The sequence below is a fragment of the Montipora capricornis genome, chromosome 7, assembly GCF_036669925.1.
Source record: "Montipora capricornis isolate CH-2021 chromosome 7, ASM3666992v2, whole genome shotgun sequence".
In the NCBI taxonomy this organism is placed as follows: domain Eukaryota; kingdom Metazoa; phylum Cnidaria; class Anthozoa; order Scleractinia; family Acroporidae; genus Montipora; species Montipora capricornis.
In genome coordinates, this window is record NC_090889.1 from 8,906,205 (window position 1) to 8,913,704 (window position 7,500).

Below are 7,500 nucleotides of genomic sequence, written 5' to 3' on the forward strand. Positions count from 1 at the left end.
GTCCCAGTCCCTCGGCAAGACAGTTTCCAACTTAACCAGACGAAGTGTGCAGACGCGATCAAGAAAAAACGCAACTGGAGTGCCCCGGGCCCCGATAGAATTGCAAACTACTGGTGGAAAAGGGCTGTCACTTTACATGAAGGGACTGCGGCTAGCTTCAAGACCATCTTAACGGGCGAAGTCGGATATCCCAGCTGGTTCACAGGAGGGAGAACCAATCTGATCCCTAAGCCGGGCGAGCTCTCCAGTCAGAACCAGAGGCCTATAACCTGTTTGAACACGCAGTATAAGTGGTTTACCACCTGCTTATTGTCACCAATGGACGAACATCTGGAGACACACAACCTGTTAGAAGAAGAGCAAAGGGGAGCCAGGACCAAGTGCAGTGGGACCTTGGACAACTTAATGATTGACAGAATGGTTTGTCGAGATAGTCTAAATGGAAGCAGGAACCTAAGCATGGCTTGGATCGACGTGCGAAAGGCGTTCGATTCTGTAAGCCATGCTTGGTTGCAAGAAATGATGACGATGCACAAATTCCCCTTATGGATGTGCAGAACAGTGGCGAGACTGTGTGAAAGCTGGAATACGAAGATCACGGCCAGAACAAAGGAAGGGTATGAAACCTCTGACGTCATAAGGTTCAACAAAGGCCTTCCACAGGGCGACGCTTTATGTCCGAGGTTGTTCACTTTATGCCTTAACCCAATATCTTGGAGGTTGAAAGCATCGGAAGGATACAAGCTGTCAAGACCACTGAGTGGCAAGATTACGCACTTGCTATACATAGATGATATGAAGATATATGCAGCGTCGAAGGATAAACTTGAGAGAGTAATGAAGACAGTTAAAGAAGCCATGGCAGATGTCGGTTTGGAGTGGAACGAGAAGAAGTGTTCTACAGCTCATGTAAGGAGAGGTTCATTGGACAGCAGTTTGGGAGGCACTGCCATCGGAGAAAGGCAGGTCATACAAAATCTGAAGAAGGGAGAAACTTACAAGTTTTTGGGAGTTTTAGAAAATTCTAAGCAAGAGGACAGCTCTGTTCTGTGCGGAGCTTCAAAGGTTTGCTTGCAGAGACTGTCAATTATATGGTCGAGCCCCCTATCGGACTTCCACAAAGTCTTAGCATCTAATCAATACGCACTACCAGTTGTCACCTACCCTATGTGGACACTAACATGGCCGCTCGCAGATCTACAACAACGCGATCGCGAAGCTCGCAAGATCATCAAAGAGAATGGAGGCTACCATCCACTCGGTTCAACCGAGTTGCTATACCTACCAAGGAAGTGTGGAGGCCGGGGACTGAAGTCATTTGAGAGCCTGTATAAGCAGACCAAAGTCAAGACCACAATGAAGCTGTACGCAAACGAAGATCGAACGATGAGTTTAGTGCGCGAGTTTGAAGAGAAGTGCGAACGAGCAGGAAGAAGATCACTCGTAAAGGATGCCAAGAAATTTGCTTTGGAAATGGACATTACTCTGGACCTTGCATACCCAGATCCCAAAGCGTTGCAAACTGACTCAGGTGAGGAATCACATGTTAAAGGAGTAGGGAGAACATTACGAGCGAGAGAAGAAGAGAGAAGCATGAGGGAAGTAAGAGAGCAGAGGTGGCAAGGAAAGCTGTTCGGAGAAAAATGGGATGATAACAAAGTTATTGACTGCTTCACTTGGCTTAGTAAGTGGAAGTCTGCACCTGTGCATACTGTTGCTGGAATCTATGAGTTATACCAGCAATTACTCCCCACTAAGCTGTACCACCAGAGCAAGACGAAGACGCTGACCACCTCGGATACCACGTGTCGTATGTAATGAAAAGGGCCTGAATCTATGGCCCACGTGATTAGCGGATGTGGTACCTTGGCACAGATTAAGTACATGCAGAGACACAATGCAGCCTTGAAAATCCTTTTCTTCGAGTTCCTGAAAGACTTAGATCTTATCCAGTGTATCCCCCCTTGGTACTCTCCAGTCTCACCTAAACCCGAGTACAAGAATGACCGAGCGTGCGCGTACTGGGATGTCCCAGTATTTGCTGAAAATACGGAAGTCAGGGCTAACAGAATTGATGCGAGAATTGTGGACAGAAAGGAGAAGAAGGTGATCCTTATTGAGATGAGCTGCCCTTGGGTTTCCAACAGAGAACAGAAGGAACAGGAGAAAACTGACAAGTATGCGCCGTTGAGATGGGAGATGCGCCAACAGTTCCCCGGTCACACTATCACACAGTTTAATGTGATAGTTGATGTACTAGGAGGCTTCTCTATGGAGACGGCGGAGAAAGTTAGGAAGTTTTTAGGTTTGGATAGAGGGAACCAGGTTTTGTTTAATATGCAGAAGGCAGTTTTATCGTACACCCTAAACATAGCAAGGTCATTCAAGGTTTCGACGAGTTATTAAGGAATATAAACTCTTGTTCCTTTCTCAAATGTTGGTTCGTTAGTTATTACCAATTGGTTTGTAAATAGGTTTAACAGTAGGGATTGTTACACAATAGTGCCTTTTCCTACTTATATTTGTAAGCATACTTACGTACTACATACTGCATAATAATAATAATAATTGTCACGCTAATCGCCGTCGCAAGTACAGCAACGACGCAGCTCAACGAGGTCAGCGAACAGGAATCAGCTGTATGCTGGTTTTTGCTGGAGAAGGGGAGAGGGAGGGGGGGGGGGGGAATCGGAGGACCAGGAGAAAAACCCTCGGAGCAGAGTGGAGAACTAACGCAAACTCAACCCACTTATGGCGTCGGGTCCGGGAACTAAACCTGAGTCAAATTCGTCACTTATTTCAGAAATGCACCTATAGCTAATTAGATGAATGCTCAATTTTGACTTCATCTGCACTTAGTGGGAGGCGAGAGGTCTCACTACTGCGCCACTTTTTGGCACTGGCATTGCCGGTTTGATCAATAAATTGCGGAGATTATGGTACATATGAGGTTACAAGTTGGCTACACTTTGTTCGAAGGCTTTTTTGAAGTCACCGTGTTTCAGTGTTTTTTTTCTCTCTCCAGTATTTTGACGGTCAATATCCAATTTAATTCCGTATTCGAAAGTCCAGTAGTACACAGATGCTTTAAAAGTTTCTGCGATGGTAATTATAAATTTCTTTTCACACGGCGCAAGCGAACGCAAAAATAAGCGCAAGCACAAGGAAAATGTAAAAAATTGATCCTTGTGCTTGTGCTTGCGTCAACCCCGTTCTCACGGTGAAATAAGCGCTCTTATGCTTGCGCTTGTGCTTTCGTTTGGCGTGATGGAGGACGGCGATGATGATTTGCTGTTAGAGCCTGTGAACCGAGAGCCAAAGAAAATAAATTGATTTAGACGATGGTGTCATGAAATTTCTTTTCAGGTGTCACAAAATTCCTTTTTATTTTCGTTAGCTGCATAGTTTATTCCGTTCGTGTTAATTATTTAGTGTTAATTTCGTATCATAGTCAACCGTAATTAGTACCTTAGAGAATAGTTTGTAAGTTTATTTGTTCTTTATAGTCTCCATTGTGAAAATACTGATTGTAACTATAGGTCTGCAAGCGTCGTGTTTAAACAATAAGATTGTCAATGAATTGCCGTTAATGTAGTCACGTAAAAATGTATGCCGTAATTTGAATACATTAGTAAAGCTATATATGTGTAAAAGACGATAGTCAAGTAATAACACCAGTTGTGTAGAAAATTTTTGGTGGGGTGCAAATTCCAAAATTAGGTCCTTTAGGGACAATTACTTAGAATGTTTCTGATAGAAATTGTAATATAACGAACAAGATTGCAATCTTCAAGTCTATCTGGCAAACGTAATAGGTACTGTAAAAACAAAGGTCAATAAAGGCTATTATTCCTCCTTGGATGATTTACCAAAGCACGTAAAACACTCGACAGAAGTCAAATCGTTTTGGTAAAAAGGTCAAAACAAATAATGGCTCATCCTCCAGGTCTCATTCTGATTCTAGAAATTCTAGAAACTACATGTCGCATTCTTCAAGTCGTGGACGATCATACCGTTAGGCCAGGAGGCCTTTTTTAGGCTGGCGCTTCCACGACCAGCAAACAAACCGCCCGAGCCAAAGGAAGACAAAGCAAGGAAAGTCAAAGTAGACAATAAGAGTCTGGATCATGTTTCTAATGTTGATGTTAAGGTGAGCAAAACTCTTCATGTGTCTAATGACTGTGTTGCTGGCCGACTGAAACATTTTTCCTGACAGTGGCACAATCTTACATCTGATCATTTTATTCTTGATAGCGTGACTCAGTGCAAAATTGATCTTGCTGCTGGGCAACAGGCTGCTCCAAGGGAAATCGGTTTTTCCCTTCAGGAACAACATATTATTCAAAACCAAGAGAAAATGAGGGGACAGAGAGGGAGGCTCAGGGCGTTGGCCGGGATATGTTATGTCCACGAAAGTTATTTTTAGACGAGCGGAAGTCTTTGTTCTAGCGGAAGTCTGTCTTCCGAGACGTCCGCATGCAGTCTTCCCTCGCTCTCAGGTTCTTAGTGAAAAGAGAAAATGACGCCGCACGTGGAAGGCTGATGAATATTTATTTTCTTTCAAACATCGGAGCGAAGTTGGCCTGCATGCGGACGTCTCGGAAGACTTCCGCTCGTCTAAAAATAACTTTCGTGGACATGACATATCCCAAGAGCTGGACCAGGAGCCTCCCTTTCTGTCCCCTCATTTTCTGTAGTCAAAACGAAATTGACAACTTGCTGAATAAAAGAGTGATCGAAGAGGCCACTCGCTGTGAAGGGGAATTCATTTCTACTAATATTCATCTGCCCTAAGAAAGATGGCACTTATAGGCTCATATTAAATTTAAAAAATCTTAATGATCACTTGGAGTATCATCACTTCAAGATGGATACTCTACAATCTGCTATCATGCAGGCTTATGAAACAGAATTGTTACATGGCTTCCCTAGATTTACGGGATGCTTGCTACTCGGTTCCCATTGATGAGGACTATCAAAAGTTCCTTAGATTTAGCTGGAGAGGACATTTGTTTCAGTTCACTTGTTTACCTAATGGTCTTTCTTGTGCCCCACGCCTCATTACGAAAAATTTAAAACCTGTTTATGCTACCCTTACAAAGAAAGAGCATCTAAATGTGGGATATATTGATGACTCATATCTACAAGGAGATACAATACATGAATGTCACACTAACATTACTGATACTTGCTGCTTATTTGAAGAACTGGGTTTTATTATACACCCGGTGAAATCAGTGCTGAGACCAGTCCAGACACTTCGTCTTTCTGGGTTTTGTCCGGAATTGTGTCAGTATGACTGTGTGCCTGCCTACAGAAAAGGTTTTTAGAATCAAAGAGCGGTGCAGTAGGCTTGTTTGCAGTGCCACAATGTCTATCCAGGAACTTTCAGAAGTTATTGGACTACTAGTGTCTAGTTTTCCAGGTGTGCTTTATGGCCCACTTTTCTATAGACACTTAGAACATGATAAAACCATGGCACTTAGACAAAAGAAAGGAAACTACCAGGCACGTATAAAATTATCGCAAGAAAGCCTTGCAGAACTACAGTGATGGTGCAATAATATGGAGACAGCTGAATACCTTTTTTTACACCAAACTCAAAGATTGACGTTACTCTGTATACTGACGCCTCAAACAAAGGTTGGTTGCAGTCATGGGTGGGAAAAAACAGGCGGGAGATGGACTAAAACTGAATCAAACAATCACATTAACTGTCTCCAACTCATGGCTGTATTCCTCGGTTTGAAAGCCCTATGTATTAATATGACATCTGTACACATACGCATTTATTTGGACAATACCACTACTGTTAACTATATTAACACTATGGGAGGCACACATTCTATGGAGTGCAACTCTGTCGCCAAGGAGATTTGGCTGTTCTGTATTCAGAGAGAGATATCTGGATTTCTGCAGCTCATATCCCGGGGAAGAACAATATTCAAACAGACAGAGAATCTATGGTTTTTACTGACAATAAGGAATGGATGCTCAGGAAAGACACTTTTCAAAACGTTACAGCAATATGGGGGGAATCCACTATAGATCTCTTTGCCTCAAGGCGGAAGTGCCAATGGTCGCTTTCAGAAGACCGAAATGCCTCTCCGACTATTTGGTCCGTGAAAAGTTTAGGAGTGTCGCTAAGGAAGAGATAACAGGAACATCAAGGTGTGGGAGCAATCGGTGCCAAATCTGTAATTTTCTGTGCGTGGGGAGAACATTCTGTAGCAAAACCTATGGGAAGGATTTCCGCATCAATTACAACTTGAATTGTAATTCTGAAAACGTGGTCTATCTCATTACTTGTAAGGTATGTGGCACCCAGTATGTTGGATCCACTACCACTACTTTTCGGTTTAGGTTCAATAATCACAGAAGTAGGATCAATGCCCATCTCAAGTTGTCTTCTGGAAATAAGAGCAATGATGATTTTTTTTACCAGCATTTTCATAGTTCGGGACATTTGGGATTAAGTCATTTAAGTTTAAGGGACAGTAGATGTATAGATTGGAAACGCTGCGCCCCCAAGGACTTAATGAGAATGATGGTTTTTACGCCCAAAACCGAAAGACGCGCGTAGGCTTGCGCAGAAGGTCATTATAAGATCTCTGGCACTTTCCGTTAGGTGTTTAAAATAATAGCCATTTCAGTTGTGATGCGCGCGACCGTAATGTTATCCCGAAAGGTTTCAATTTGAAATTTAATCTTGCTTTGCATGTAGATAACCTCAAATTTCAAGACTTATGTACCAGGCTACTCCAGAATACATCCAGAGAATTACGCCACGCAACACTTAAAATCACACACGAAAGAGTAAAAACTCTGCAGCGAGAACTTCAACTATCGAGAGCTAGACTCTTTGAGGATTTGGATCACACTCGCGCGACCACTGTGTGGAACCAGCTACAACACCAGAATTGTGCATTGAACTGCAAGCTTAGGAAAGTTGAGGAGCGAAAACTCAACAAGACAATTCCACTTCTAAACCTAAACGCAGACAATGGACCAGCTACCGCCACACCCACACGCACACGCACACGAGGTAGACATTTCCAAAAAATACATAGACTCCTAAGAAAACGACGTCTTTTCCGTAGAAAGCGTAAGGAATTAAAGATAACTCGGAACAACAACTCACAGCATCTCGACCCCATCAATCCTTCGGACATCGAAATCACTGAAGATCAGATGGCTCTGCTAAGGAAAGGACCTTCTTTCTGCCCAACACCGAAGCTCGTCAATTGGCAGCAAGTATACGATGACTTGGAAGCATTTCAAGCCCGGCTAAGAACAGCTGTTTTCTCTCTTGAGAAGAAACAAGACGAAACAGAAGAGCATGAAGATGCTGAAAGCCACCTCCCACGAATTCCAGGTAAAAAGAAATAGAAGTCTCCAGTATCGAAGTATAATGAACTTGAACTGTTTCTTTCTAACATTAAGAAAGAAATAATTAATCCTCACATTAGACCAATTAGGCCAAACCTCTCAAAGGGGGAA

At 42.9% G+C, this 7,500-nt stretch overlaps 1 protein-coding gene across 3 annotated transcripts in view; it reads right to left on the minus strand.

The window, feature by feature from the left end:
• Nucleotides 1-7,500, minus strand: part of LOC138058149 (adenosine receptor A2b-like) — a 45,009-nt gene that overhangs the window by 13,704 nt on the left and 23,805 nt on the right. The window contains exon 1 of one of the 3 annotated variants that reach the window (XM_068904042.1): nucleotides 7,142-7,233. The exons of the other annotated variants lie outside the window; for them this stretch is intronic. The gene's annotated coding sequence lies outside the window, so the exon portion shown is untranslated. Of the gene's footprint in view, nucleotides 1-7,141; nucleotides 7,234-7,500 lie in introns of those variants that run through there. 3 annotated transcript variants of the gene reach the window in all.